The sequence below is a fragment of the Zalophus californianus genome, chromosome 12 (assembly GCF_009762305.2).
Source record: "Zalophus californianus isolate mZalCal1 chromosome 12, mZalCal1.pri.v2, whole genome shotgun sequence".
NCBI classification, from domain to species: domain Eukaryota; kingdom Metazoa; phylum Chordata; class Mammalia; order Carnivora; family Otariidae; genus Zalophus; species Zalophus californianus.
Window position 1 is genome coordinate 75,859,604 of NC_045606.1, and position 16,357 is coordinate 75,875,960.

Consider the following 16,357-nt stretch of genomic DNA (forward strand, 5'->3'; position numbering starts at 1 on the left):
GAGAGATAGCAAGAGGGAGTACGAGCAAAGGTAGGGAGCAGGGAGAGGGAGAAGCAGCCTCCCTGAGACCGATGCGGGACTCAATCCCAGGACCCTGGGATCATGACTTAAGCCGAAGGCAGCTGCTTAACCAACTGAACCACTCAGGTGTCCCTTGCTTTGTCTTTGTAGATTCTATTCTTTGTCTTTTAGCATTCTTTATAATTCAGCTTCCCTTGAAAGCCAGAAATGATGTGTCTCATAAAAGGAACTGAGGAACTGAGGTATATTGATTTTTAGTATAAGGTTTTAGGTTTATATGGTCAGAAGTTAAACTTTTGTTGTTGTTTTTACCATTTTTTGTACCTATGGTGTTAGAAGCTAAACATTTCTCTATTGCACTTGCTTATGTCACCCTGTTATCATTGATTTTTTCCTAGATTCATTAAATAGGGCCAGAGCCTTGTAATTTTTTAGCTATAATCCCTTGTTATCATACAGTACTCCATTGATGTGGTGATAAGTTGTGTGTGTGTGAGAGAGGGCATTCTATAGTCCTATGATTACTTTTCAAGCTAGTCTACACTGAGCCTCCAGTCATTTGTCAGTTATAAAGTCTTCTTGCCAATATTGGGGCATCTGGGTGGCTTAATCGGTTAAGCAATCCAACTCTTGATTTTGGCTCAGGTCATGATCTCAGGGTCATGAGCTCAAGCCCCACATCAGGCTCCATGCTGGGATTGAAGCCTGCTTGGGATTCTCTCTCCCTTTACTTCTGCCCCTCCTCATTGCTCTGTTCTCTCTTTCTCTAAAACAAATTAAATTAAATTAAATTAAATTAAATTAAATTAAATTAAATTAAATTAAATTAAATTAAATTAAATTAAATTAAATAAGTCTTCTTGCCAATATTATTTCCAGCTGTGGGCTTCTGCTCCTGGGATTCTACTCCTGGTAAGTTGTGGACAGATATTTTTCTTTCTTCTGTTTTGAGGGCAGACGTTTGCCCTGTGACCTCAGTTCTCTGATGGATCTAAGAAGAGTTGTTGACTTTTAGTTTGTTCAATTGTTGTTGCTGTTGTAAGGATGAAAGTGATGATTTCCATGCTCATTATATGTCACATAAGAAAACACTAGGTTTTATTCTTTTAATATTCTAAATTTTAAAACAAATTATAAAATCCATAGAATGATTTACTAAAGTAGAACTTTTATACATTTATATTATCTGTTTCAACATTTTAGAACTTAAAAGGTTGGAGCATTAAATCTATTAAGACATTATGAAATGCATTTTTCTTTATTTTAAGCAAATAATTTCTTAATTATAATCATCATCTAAAGAAGCCAGAATTCAGCAGAGTTTTTCATGCTTCTTATCAAAGGAATTTAATATTAATCTAGATTCAGATTTTGACATTAACATTTAACTTTAACATTAATATAAATTTTTGAATGATTTAACCAGGTGGCTGGAGGATTTTAGTTTGCTTTAAAGAACAAAAGAATCTCTTATTAGCTCTAGAAACTTATTTTATAATAAAATTAAAATGTTTAGGTCCTAGACTTCAGGAGGTTTTAAGACCTTAAAATAAACAGGCAAATATGTTTTAAATGCTGTCATGACACAGCTGATCTATTTCTTGCACCCTACAACTTGCATTTTTGCAAATGGTTCACAGGTCTGGTGCCTGTGGCAGTAAATGATTTAACCATTAAATCGTAAATGACTTTGGAAATTAATTGGAGGTTAATTCTCTGCCTCATTGGCCCCCCAAAATGGACAAACAGTAATTGATTTTGATGGCATTCACAAAGTACATTCCCCTATTGAATAATGGAATAGCGCTCATAGACACATCCCCAAGATACAGGAACAATTAAGTAGGTATCAATGAGATGTCATTAAGAGTTCATGCTTGTGCACTTAATCAATTTTTGCTTACCTTTAGCAGTTGTGTTGCTTTAGGGAAACTACAAATTCTAAAATGTAAAAACAGTTTATATATACAGATTCTCTCTAGAGTCTACAGAAAGAATGCACCTCTATCAACAACTTGATTTAAGCTCAGTGAAACCTGCTTCATGCTTCTGACCTCTAAGGCCGTGAAATAATAAAGTTATGTTGTCTTAAGCTACTAAATTTGTGGTAATTTGTCATGACAGTAATGGGAAATATTTAGGCACATTGAGTTGAAAAATTCTAGGGTACTCTTGATGACTGAGGGCAACATAATATTAACCTAACTTATTACTATGTGCTGAGCAGTATGTTAAATAAATTGTATGCATAAATTTACAATCACATTATCTATATATAAATATGGTCATCATCCCCATTTTGTAGATACCAAAACAGAGACTTTGAGAGTTTATGTAATTTGCCTAGACAGATTTAGTTTGGCTAGAACTAGAATGTTAACAAAGGGAATCAGATATGGAAGACAGTAATCTGAGGACTGAAATATACTGTCTTCCTCTATAAAAAGTTTTAATAGAAGGGAGGGCACTGAGCTAATATATTCATTCTGATGGCTCCCCCAAAGGTACTTGTCAGAATTAAGTCTAACTTCTTTCTTTGGGACTTCAAAATCAGTACAGAACAATAATTTAAAGTAATCACCTAAAGAGTCGTCTGTTTCCATGATACTAGAATAGGGATTATGAAGCCTACACATAAAAAAAAAAAAAAAAAAAAGTACTATTCCTGTCTGCGGGATTTTTACACTCTATTTGAAAATAGTACAATTTGGAATATTCACATGAACTTTCATATCTTTAATCAGAATCTATTCTAAAATACTAACCCTTAGCCAAGTATTTCTATATTTCAATTAAATAATTGGACAGAAGGGATGATATCATGTTTTGCCAAATAATGAGGGAAAATTTTGAATCTAAAGTCCATCAGCCCTCAAGTCTCCCCTACTTAGGAGTCTTACTGTCGTGTTCTCATTTATTTCAATTCCATTTAAATGTCCATCTTCTGAATCTTTCATATGATGAAAGTTTGTGTTTGTGAAGTGGGGTGACTATTGAAGCCAAATGTGTCTATGAATATTTCAACCTGTGGAGTGCTTCAGAGCATCAGTTTACTCACTGGTAAAAATGGAGGTAAAAATGCTTACTTTTGTGATTAGTATGTGATTTAAATGAAGTAATAGTCATAGTGCACCTAGGGCAGTGCCAGAAACTAAATAAATAGAATTACTATTCTGTAGCTCATATTTTTAGAAGTAGCCATTGACATAAGCTCCAATTTCATCTCAGTTTACAGGGTTTGTGAGATATAATTTAGGTCATATTTCTGAAAGTATCACCAACCAAGTCGGGCTGATTAAATCCTATGTCCTTCTGCCATTTTGAAAGTATTTGTGGGGGAACAGAGGGAGGGTCTTCCTTCCTTTGTGCTCCTGATTCTTTGAACTATATTTGACCTAGCAGCTGAGGGTCTTTAGAGCCTGGGGAGACCTGTCAGTGGTCTAGCTGGAATAGTGGCTGGACTGTAACTGTTCCTCAATTCTATAGCTCTAGTAGGAGACTATCATTGTTCTCTTAGAGCTCTCTCAGAGCTGGGTGTTTAAACAACAGCATTTTCTCAAAATAGTCCTTTACTGATAATTTTCTCCTTTATAATTGGGGATACTGCCTCCATGATCTCAGTTTATCTTCTTCTAGGTGGTTGGAGTTCTTTCAGAGATGATGCAAAGTATTGAGCAGGACGTTCTTCCTCCCTTGACTATCTCTTAATATGAGTAGTTGGTTTTCAAAGATGAAATATTACAGGAAACCATTCTCAAACAATGGATTCTGGTTTAATAAAATTTATAATACTATATATCCTTTTACATTTCATCCTTGAGAATTTTGGAAGGGCATGTTTCTTTTATAAGTCTTTTTGCTTTATAATTTTAGCCAAAATGCTAACTGCCATATTTTATTTTAACTTTGCTAACTCGTGGTATTTTTTCTTATAATTCACAGACTAAACCTAATGATAATATAATAAATATTTTAATGGATAAATGAATGAATCAAAGCATAGTTAGAACATCTAGAACAAACTTAAAATGTTTCCAGAATCTGATCCATTTTGTACTTCATCTGAAGAACAACATAAAATTCTATGTTCTATTCGGAGTCTTTTCTGGTTCCATGTGTAAGACTGTTGAATCACAGACCTGTACCTCTGAAACAAATAATACATTATATGTTAAAAAAAAAAAAAAAGAAGATAGTAGGAAAGGGAAAATGAAGGGGGGGAAATTAGAGGGGGAGATGAACCATGAGAGACTATGGACTCTGAGAAACAAACTGAGGGTTCTAGAGGGGAGGGGGTGGAGGGACGGGTTAGCCTGGTGATGGGTATTAAAGAGGGCACGTACTGAATGGAGCACTGGGTGTTATGCACAAACAATGAATCATGGAACACTACATCAAAAACTAATGATGTAATGTATGGTGATTAACATAACAATAAAAATTATAAAAATAAAATATAATATTTCTTTCACAATTTGAGTAGATTTACATCATTCATTCAATAGCTCATTCATCAATAATTGTGAACTGTTTTACGACTGTACATCATCAATAACATCCTTTCTTACACTAAGAAAGCATTGCTACTTGTGGTATATTCTATGTAATAATAAATTAAATGTAAATACACAATAACATTTTCTGTAGAGTACCAACAAATACCATTATGATAATTCCATCTGCCTTTGCCATTACACCACCCTTGAAATATGAAAACAGTTAATAGGGATGATCCTTTCCATTATTTGAGAGGCAGACCTATAGAGAAGTTCTCACAGTCAATACAGTTGAGTTAAATAAAAAGACAGATTATTACTGCAATTGGGAAAATAGAACATAGAATTTTTTTATTATGTTATGTGGATCACCATACATCACAACATTAGTTTTTGATGTAGTGTTCCATGATTCATTGTTTGTGTATAATACCCAGTGCTCCACGCAGAATGTGCCCTCTTTAATACCCGTCACCAGGCTAACCCATCCCCCCACCCCCTCCCCTCTAGAACCCTTAGTTTGTTTTTCAGAGTCCATCGTCTCTCATGGTTCATCTCCCCCTCCGATTTACTCCCCTTCATTCTTCCCCTCCTACTATCTTCTTCTTTTTTTTTTCTTAACATATATTGCATTATTTGTTTCAGAAGTACAGATCTGTGATTCATCAGTCTTGTACAATTCACAGCGCTCACCATAGCACATACCCTCCCCAATGTCTATCACCCAGCCACCCCATCCCTCCCACCCCCACTACTCCAGCAACCCTCAGTTTGTTTCCTGAGATTAAGAATTCCTCATATCAGTGAGATCATATGATACATGTCTTTCTCTGATTGACTTATTTCACTCAGCCTAACACCCTCCAGTTCCATCCACGTCATTGCAAATGGCAAGATCTCATTCCTTTTGATGGCTGCATAATATTCCCTTGTGTATATACACCACATCTTCTTTATCCATTCATCTGTCGATGGACATCTTGGCTCTTTCCACAGTTTGGCTATTGTGGACATTGCTGCTATAAACATTGGGGTGCACATACCCCTTCAGATCCCTACATTTGTATCTTTGGGGTAAATACCCAGTAGTGCAATTGCTGGATCGAATGGTAGCTCTATTTTCAACTGTTTGAGGAACCTCCATACTGTTTTCCAGAGGGGTTGCACCAGCTTGCATTCCCACCAACAGTGTAGGAGGGTTCCCCTTTCTCCGCATCCCCGCCAAAATCTGTCATTTCCTGACTTGTTAATTTTCGCCATTCTGACTGGTGTGAGGTGGTATCTCATTGAGGTTTTGATTTGGATTTCCCTGATGCCGAGTGATGTTGAGCACTTTTTCATGTGTCTGTTGGCCACTTGGATGTCTTCTTTGGAAAAATGTCTGTTCATGTCTTCTGCCCATTTCTTTTTTTTTTTAATTTTTATTGTTATGTTAATCACCATATATTATATCATTTGTTTTGGTGTAGTGTTCCATGATTCATTGTTTGTTCATAACACCCAGTGCTCCATGCAGAATGTGCCCTCTTTAATACCCATCACCAGTCTAACCCAGCCCCCTACCTCCTCCCCTCTAGAACCCTCAGTTTGTTTTTCAGAGTCCATCATCTCTCCTGGTTCGTCTCCCCCTCTGACTTACTCCCCTTCATTCTTCCCCTCCTGCTATCTTCTTCTTTTTTCTTAAAATATGTTGCGTTATTTGTTTCAGAAGTACAGATCTGTGATTCAACAGTCTTACACAATTCACAGCGCTCACTGTAGCACATACCCTCCCCAATGTCTATCACCCAGCCACCACATCCCTCCCACCCCTGACCACTCCAGCAACCCTCAGTTTGTTCCTGAGATTAAGAATTCCTCATATCAGTGAGGTCATATGATCCATGCCTTTCTCTGTTTGACTTATTTCACTAAGCATAACACCCTCCAGTTCCATCCACGTCGTTGCAAATGGCAAGATCTCATTCCTTTTGATGGCTGCATAATATTCCATTGTGTATATATACCACTTCTTCTTTATCCATTCATCTGTCGATGGACATCTTGGTTCTTTCCACGGTTTGGCTATTGTGGACATTGCTGCTATAAACATTGGGGTGCACCCACCCCTTTGGGTCCCTACATTTGTATCTTTGGGGTAAATACCCAGTAGTGCAATTGCTGGATCGAATGGTAGCTCTAATTTCAACTGTTTGAGGAACCTCCATACTGTTTTTCCAGAGGGGTTGCGCCAGCTTGCATTCCCACCAACAGTGTAGGAGAGTTCCCCTTTCTCCACATCCCCGCCAACATCTGTTGTTCCCTGACTTGTTAATTTTAGCCATTCTGACGGGTGTGAGGTGGTAGCTCATTGAGGTTTTGATTTGGATTTCCCTGATGCCGAGCAATGTCGAGCACTTTTTCATGTGCCTGTTGGCCATTTGGATGTCTTCTTTGGAAAAATGTCTGTTCATGTCTTCTGCCCATTTCTTGATTGGATTATTTGTTCTTTGGGTGTTGAGTTTGAAGAGTTCTTTATAGACTTTGGATACTAGCCCTTTATCTGATATGTCATTTGCAAATATTTTCTCCCATTCTGTGGTTGTCTTTTGGTTTTGTGGACTGTTTCTTTGGCTGTGCAAAAGCTTTTTATCTTGATGAGGTCCCAAGAGTTCATTTTTGCCCTTGCTTCCCTTGCCTTTGGCGATGTTTCTAGGAAGAAGTTGCTGCGGCTGAGGTCGAAGAGGTTGCTGCCTGTGTTCTCTTTTGGGATTTTGATGGACTCCTATCTCACGTTTAGGTCTGTCAATCATTTGGAGTCTATTTTTGTGTGTGGTGTAAGGAAATGGTCCAGTTTCATTCTTCTGCATGTGGCTGTCCAATTTTCCCAACACCATTTGTTGAAGACACTGTCTTATTTCCATTGGACATTATTTCCTGCTTTGTCGAAGATGAGTTGACCATAGAGTTGAGGGTCCATTTCTGGGCTCTCGATTCTGTTCCATTGATCTATGTGTCTGTTTTTGTGCCAGTACCATACTGTCTTGATGATGACAGCTTTGTAATAGAGCTGGAAGTCCAGAATTGTGATGCCACCGGCCTTGCTTTTCTTTTTCAATATTCCTCTGGCTATTCGGGGTCTCTTCTGGTTCCATACAAATTTTAGGATTATGTGTTCCATTTCTTTGAAAAAAGTGGATGGTATTTTGATGGGGATTGCATTGAATGTGTAGATTGCTCTAGGTAGCATTGATATCTTCACAATGTTTGTTCTTCCAATCCATGAGCATGGAACGTTTTTCCATTTCTTTATGTCTTCTTCAATTTCTTTCCTGAGTATTTTATAGTTTTCTGAGTACAGATCCTTTGCCTCTTTGGTTAAATATATTCCTAGGTATCTTATGGTTTTGGGTGCAATTGTAAATGGGATCGACTCCTTGAGTTGTCTCTCTTCTGTCTTGTTGTTGGTGTATAGGAATGCCACTGATTTCTGTGCATTGATTTTATAGCCTGCTACTTGACTGAATTCCTGTATGAGTTCTAGCAGTTTTGGGGTGGAGTCTTTTGGGTTTTCCACATACAGTATCATATCATCTGCAAAGAGTGAGAGTTTGACTTCCTCTTTGCCGATTTGGATGATTTCTTTTGTTGTCTGATTGCTGTGGCTAAGACTTCTAATACTATGTTGAATAGCAGTGGTGATAGTGGATATCCCTGCCGTGTTCCTGACCTTAGGGGAAAAGCTATCAGCTTTTCCCCATTGAGAATGATATTCGCTGTAGGTTTTTCATAGATGACTTTTATGATATTGAGGTATGTACCCTCTATCCCTATACTCTGAAGAGTTTTGATCAAGAAAAGATGCTGTACTTTGTCAAATGCTTTTTCTGCATCTATTGAGGGATCATATGATTCTTGTTCTTTCTTTTGTTAATGTATTGTATCACGTTGATTGATTTGCGGATGTTGAACCAACCTTGCAGCCCAGGGATAAATCCCACTTGGTCATGGTGAATAATCCTTTAAATGTACTGTTGGATCCTATTGGCTAGTATTTTGGTGAGAAGTTTTGCATCCATGTTGATTAGGGATATTGGTCTGTAATTCTCCTTTTTGATGGGGTCTTTGTCTGGTTTGGGGATCAAGGTAATGGTGGCCTCATAAAATGAGTTTGGAAGTTTTCCTTCCATTTCTATTTTTTGGAACAGTTTCAGGAGTATAGGGATTAATTCTTCTTTAAATGTTTGGTAGAATTCCCCTGGGAAGCCATGTGGCCCTGGGCTTTTGTTTGTTGGGAGATTTTTGATGACTGCTTCAATTTCCTTAGTGGTTATAGGTCTGTTCAGGTTTTCTATTTCTTCCTGGTTCAAATTTGGTGGTTGATACATCTCTAGGGATGCACCCATTTCTTCCAGGTTATCTAATTTGCTGGCATAGATTTGTTCATAATATGTTCTTATATTTGTTTGTATTTCTTTGGTGTTGGTTGTGATCTCTCCTCTTTCATTCATGATTTTGTTGATTTGGGTCCTTTCTCTTTTCTTTTTGATCAGTCTGGCCAGGGGTTTATCAATCTTGTTAATTCTTTCAAAGAACCAGCTCCTAGTTTCGTTGATCTGTTCTACTGTTCTTTTGATTTCTAGTTCATTGATTTCTGCTCTGATCTTTATTATTTCTCTTCTCCTGCTGGGTTTAGGCTTTATTTGCTGTTTTTTCTCTAGCTCCTTTAGGTGTAGGGTTAGGTTGTGTATTTGAGACCTTTCTTGTTTCTTGAGAAAGGCTTGTATTGCTATATACTTTCCTCTCAGGACTGCCTTTGCTGTATCCCAACGATTTTGAACAGTTGTGTTTTCATTTTCATTGGTTTCCATGAATTTTTTTAATTCTTCTTTAATTTCCGGGTTGACCCATTCATTCTTTAGTAGGATGCTCTTTAGCCTCCATGTATTTGAGTTCTTTCTGACATTCCTCTTGTTATTGAGTTCTAGTTTCAAAGCATTGTGGTCTGAAAATATGCACGGAATAATCCCAATCTTTTGGTACCAGTTGAGACCTGATTTGTGACCTAGGATGTGATCAATTCTGGAGAATGTTCCATGGGTACTAGAGAAGAATGTGTATTCCATTGCTTTGGGATGGAATGTTCTGGATATGTCTGTAAAGTTCATTTGGTCCAGTGTGTCATTTAAAGTGTTGATCTTTTGCTTAGGTGATCTGTCCATTTCAGTCCGGGGAGTGTTAAAGTCCCCCACTATTATGGTATTGTTGTCAATGTTTTTCTTTGCTTTTGTTATTAATTGCCTTATATAATTGGCTGCTCCCATGTTAGGGGCATAGATATTTACAATTGTTAGATCTTATTGTTTGATAGACCCTTTAAGAAGGATATAGTGTCATTCTTCATCTAGTATTACAGTCTTTGTTTTAAAATCTAATTTGTCTGATATAAGGATTGTCACCCTAGCTTTCTTTTGGTGTCCATTAGCATGGTAAATGGTTTTCCACCCCCTCACTTTCAATCTGGGGGTATCTTTGGGTCTAAAATGAGTCTCTTGCAGACAGCATATTGATGGGTCTTGCTTTTTAATCCAATCTGATAGCCTGTTTCTTTTGATTGGGGCATTTAGCCCATTTACATTCAGGGTAACTGTTGAAAGATATGAATTTAGTGCCTGTAAGGTGACTGTTACTGTATATTGTCTGTGTTCCTTTGTGATCTATGCTGCTTTTAGGCTCTCTTTTTGCTTAGAGGACCCCTTTCAATATTTCTTGGAGGGCTGGTTTCATGTTTGCAAATTCCTTTAGTTTTTGTTTGTCCCAGAAGGTTTTTATCTCTCCTTCTATTTTCAATGACAGCCTAGCTGGATATAGTATTCTTGGCTGCATATTTTTCTCGTTTAGTGCTCTGAAGATATCTTGCCAGTCCTTTCTGGCCTGCCAGGTCTCTGTGGATAGGTCTGTTACCAGTCTAATGTTTCTACCATTGTAGGTTACATATCTCTTCTCCTGAGCTGCTTTCAGGATTTTCTCTTTGTCTCTGAGAATCGTAAGTTTTACTATTAGATGTCAGGGTGTTGACCTATTTTTATTGATTTTGAGAGGGGTTCTCTGTGCCTCCTGGATTTTGATACCTCTTTCCTTCCCCACATTAGGGAAGTTCTCTGCTATAATTTGCTCCAATATACCTTCTGCCCCTCTCTCTCTTTCTTCTTCTGGGATCCCAATTATTCTAATGTTGTTTCATCTTATCATATCGCTTATCTCTCGAATTCTGCCCTCGTGGTCCTTTAGTTGTTTATCTCTCTTTTTCTCAGCCCCTTTATTTTCCATCATTTGGTCTTCTATATCGCTGATTCTCTCTTCTGCCTCATTTATCCTAGCAGGTAGTGCCCCCATTTTTGAATGCACCTCATCAATAGCCTTTTTGATTTCGACTTGGTTAGATTTTATTTCTTTTATTTCTCCAGAAAGGGTTTCTCTAATAACTTCCACACTTTTTCAAGCCCAGCTAGTATCTTTAAAGTCAGTATTCTGAACTCTAGGTCCGACATCGTACTAATGTCCGTATTGAGTAGGTCCCTGCCAGATGGTACTACCTCTTGTTCTTTTTGCTGAGGTGATTTTTTTCGTCTTGTCATTTTCTCCAGAGGAGAATAGATGAATGAGAGAACAGAATGCTAATAGGTTAACAACGTCTCCAGCAAATATACTCTATATAAATCAGAAAAGACCTGAAACCAGGGGAGAAGAAAGGGAAAGAAAGAAGAGAGGGAAAAAAAAAAAGGAAAAAGAAAAAGATAAAAACAAACAAAAACAGAACAAAACAAAAAAAACAGAATATGATCAAATATGATCAGGCTAGTGCATAGATCAGTGCCACACACTAGATTTTGGGAGTATTTTGGTCTGTTAGAAGAAAGTGCCTGCTAAAATTTTAAAGGAAGAAAGAGTTATATATGTACAAAATAAGGGTTGATACAATGAAGGGATGGCAGATGACTGTAAAGATGAAAATTATAAAAGATTTTATAAAAGGAATTGATACGATAAGTTTGAAAAAAGAAAGAAGATTTAAAAAAAAAGGGAGAGAATGTCATCAGGCAGGAGACTAGAACAAAGCCATATACTAGTGATTTAGGGTATATTTTGATCTGTTAGAAGAAACTGTATCTCAAAATTTTAAAGAGAGAACAACTTATATATATATGCCAAAAATAAAGATAACTACTATGATGGGATAAAATATGACTCTAAATATGAAAAATAAAAAAAATGTTTTTTTTAAAAAAGGGATTGATAAGATGTTGGTTGAAAAAGAGAAAAAGAAAAATTTGGAAAAAAAACAGTTAAAAGTTAACTTTGAAAAACTAATGAATCATGGTAAAAAAGCCATGAATTCTATGTGCAGTATTCCCCTAGAGCTGGAGTTCTCCCGTTCTCCTTGATCGGTAAACTTGGTCTTGCTTGCTGGCTATTCGTGCTGATCTTCTGGGGGAGGGGACTGTTGCCGTGGTTCCCAAATGTCTTTGTTGGAGGCGGAATTGCCCCGCCCTTGTGAGTCCGGGCCAAGCAAGCTGCTCGGGTTTGCGCTCAGGAGCTTTTGTTCCCTGCAAGCTCTGGTACAGGTTTGGAGGACCAGGGTGAAAATGGTGGCCTCCCAATCTCCGCCCGGAGGAGCTGAGAACTCAGGGCCCCACTCCTCAGTGTGCCCCCAGAGAAAAGCAGTCACTCCCATGTTCCCGGTCTCTGGCCGCACTCCGTGCTCACCCGGCCTGTGACCGAGCATTTCTATTTCTGGCACCCGACACCGTGTGGAGTCTCCAAACCCAGCAGATTCCTGCGGTGTGTTCCCGCGCCGCTCCTCCCAGGGGAGGAAGGGGAGTCTCCCCGGATCTGCCGCTTGTTGGGTCCCTGCTGGAGGAGCAGTGGCCCGACTGGGCCGCAGATCACAGTTTATGGCAACCCGGAGCTGAGAGCCCGCGCCTCGGCTCCATCTCTGCAGCCGGCTTCCCCGCTCTGATACCTGGGAGCTCTGCCGCACTCAGGCACCCCCGGTCTTTCTGTGACCCCGAGGGTCCTGAGACCACACTGTCCCGCGAGGGTTCCACCCCCCGCTTAGCCACTGGAGCGACATCCCTCAGCGGAGCCGACTTCTAACAGTTCCGATTTTGTGCTCCGCGGCTCTAGCACTTGCCAGAAGCGGCCGACGGAGGCCCTCTCCCCTGCCGTCTATCCTCCTGAATATCGCCTCGGATTCACTTCTCCGCAGTCCTACCTTCCAGTAAGTGGTCTCTTTGTTCAGAGAGTTGTTACTATTTTTATCTTCAATCTCCTGTTGAGTTCATAGGTGTTCAGAATGGTTTGATTCCTATTCAGCTGAATTCCTCAGACCAGACGAAATCCAGGTCTCCTACTCCTCCGCCATCTTGCTCTGCCCCCCTGAAAGAAATATTATAAAGGTAGTATAAAAGAATTAAATTGATACTCACAAAATAGCCTTTCTCCAATGTGCTTAGAAGCAATATTACTGTATTTTTACATATTTTGCTAATCATATTAATGGCATAAATTAGAGTCAGTGTGATGATATTTACTTTATAGATGTGAAGAAAGAATAAAGACACAATAGGTATCTTTAGGTGGCAAAAAATGAGGTAATTCCCATTATTGTGAGTGCATTTTGTATCTTACCTGGATTAAGTGACTAAGGAAGAAGGTGCTTTGATGATTTAAATGTCTTCTAATGAGAATAATTTTAATTTCTTATACGATCTCTTGTTTTAAGAATAACCTCACAAATTTCACTAAACCATTTCCCTATCTGCCTAAGGTAAAATATCAGATTCCTTTAATTTCCTCACTTCAAAGTATTTTTTTGGTGTCTCAAAGGTATGTTACACACATGATCTTGTGTTTTTTCTGCTCCAGTTTTCCTCATTGACTTCTCCTGTCTCAGAAGCCACTTGAGATGGCATTTTGCAACTTCTGCCATAATCTTCCATTTCAACAAAGGATTCTGATAGAGTCCTTCTGTTCCCTGATATGTCAAAGTTGCCAAGCCTTGTCCTGTTTCACATAGAAGTGGGAGGTACTCTTCTTTTGCTACCTTTCTCTCACACTGTTACCTGGGCATTGGAAGGAGGGAAGGAAGGAAGGAAGGAAGGAAAGAAGGAAGGAAGGAAGGAAGGAAAGGAAGGAAGGAAGGAAGGAAGGAAGGAAGGAAGGAAGGAAGGAAGGAAGGAGATACTTGTGTTTCAGAGTCTTTCATGAAGCATTTGCTTTATTTTCTTTAAACAGACTATTTTTATAGGTTTTCTCCAGAAGATATAGCCATGAGGCTGCGGTAACTAATGAAGTTTTACTACTTGAGACAAATCACCAATGACTTCCAGGGCTTCATAGAAGTCCCTCTACAACACCTCTGCTTCAACAATAAATTCTGCATCACATACCTTCAAGGTGGCTCCATTTTCCACATCATCACATCAGACCTGTATTTCAGAATCAGAGATGATGGGCAAATTAGGCTGTATTTACACTGAAACCTCATAAATGATTTGTAAAGTTGTCCTGTTTAGAATATGTGCAAAGGCTAATGCCAGAATTAACAAAAGAAGAAATCCTTACACAGAATTATTTATATCTTGTGCTTGGAATTTAGTAGTTTTCTGAATTTAAGCTTTCAACTAAAAAAAAAGCCTGGGGGCTTTCGGGCCATTTCTGTAATAGGCTGACTTTCTTTATCTAGTCTTTTACTCAGTTCTTTCAATAAGAAGATAATTTTGTTTACCCTGGCAGCAATGAACTCTCTAAAAATAAGTTCAAGATCAAAATTATGTTTGTCTTTTTATTTACTATATTTTTGATGTAAGTTGAATTTCTAGCATGTATTTCCAAAAAAAGTGCAAAATTATTCCCAATTTTGCTTTGATATCTTTCTCTAATAGTTTAAGATATGCCCATGAGTTTAATGAAAATGTGAAAAATATTAGTCTTATTATTTTAAAATTTTTGTATCATTTATCTCTAAAACATTCCAGCATTCATATTAAGTGATTGATTTAAAGATATGAGTAATTAATATATATAGGTGGATAATAACTGGGTGATATCCCTTTATAGCTTTTACCACATGACACAGAGTGTTAGTGCATCTTTTTCTTCAATTTTGAGATGCTTAAAGGATCTTCCTAAGAGGCAACTGTAAACATAGTTCATAGTTGATACATGTATATATGGATTTTTTTTATTTATCTGTATTTTTGACTGTCTCCTTATCTGTCTACCAATGTCTATCAGTCGAACCATAAATAATAGATATGTGTAGAGTAAGAGAAGGATGAGTACTCATTTCTGAGTAAAACCATCATAGAAACAAAATCATTGAAAAAAGAAACCATGTATGTTACTAAGTAGGAATAGTCAAAAAGGTAGGAGAAACAAAAAAGTCTGAGAGATGTCCCAAATTGCAGTATACAACATTCATTCCCTCAGAACATTTATGTGTACTTTTGTTACCAAGTCCCCAGTTCTTGTCCCAGATGCTCCAAAAAATTGGACCCCCAAAACCAGAATGGGGAGATAAGAGCTTATTGAGTAGATAAGCATAGTACACTTTCAAGAGAAAAAGCGGGCCACTGGCAGGGCAAGAGTGTCAACGGCCCCAAGAAGTTCTAGCTGCATCCTTTTAAGTCTGCTTTCTGCATATGCAAATTTGGCTTTGATTGGTATTTTTGACTGACAGCAGTGGTGATAATAACATTTTGGCTTCTGTGCATGTGCCTACCCATGATGCATTCTGTCCTAATTGTATTTATTTATGTATTGTATGTTTATGAATTTCTAATGAGCTTTTGCTGTGTCATTAGGGCAAGTTGCACTTTTGTGTGCATTGCTCAGCTCTAGGAAGTCCCCTTGTGGCTTTTGAGACAGATTTGTGCCTAGGCCTTTCCTGTTCTGTTAGCCCATGGAGGTGGCTCTGAGGGTGTGGCTGTTAACTCTCGGGGTGGCACCTAGGGTGTGGCCAACATCTACTTTGTCTCTCCCCCCCACTTCCCCACGCCCCCCATCATGTCTAACTAACTGCCTAACATTACATATTGGACATAATATAGGTGTTATTTATTCTTTCATTCGAAACTATTACTACAGCTGCCACTCAAACTATATTATCTTCCTGAAATTATGTAAACATTCTTGTTAAAGAAAAATAGCCAAGTCATATTTGTCTCTACTTATTTTTTAATGTAAACAATAAATTATAGTATTAATGTGACCCTTTTTATGAGTAATATAATGTTTGATGTGTTTACATTTGATCTAATTGGATGAAACACTGTAATTCCAATAGAACAATTTGCTGGAGTTTCACCTGCATTATTTTCAGAAGTGTAGGCAAAGACTTATCAGCATGACTTGTTTCAGGAAAATACAAGGCTTTCATGTATGTTGACATCTAATACTTTGTAGGAATTGCTCTTGGAAAGGAATCTTAACTAATAAAGCTACATTGTATGCCATTTATGAGAAGTCTTGGTTCTAATAAATTCAGTGTCATTTTAATTGCATTTTTTATAGAAAAGAAGGAATTTGATGAATACTAGCTAGACATCTGCATCTTCTATGTGACATTTTGACATGGCAGTCTTAAGATCTCTCAGACTAATATGTCATCTGTTCTGAAGCTTTATATTTTGTTTTTTACTTAAGTGTGAAGTAAAGGTTTTAGAAAAAATGTTTTTCTTTAAATATATAAACCAATAATATGTTTGTCCGTGGCATTTTATTTGTTACCAAGCATAATTTAAGATTTATTATTAAGAAAAATAATAATAGCACAGATGTTTTGTGCAGTCACTAGT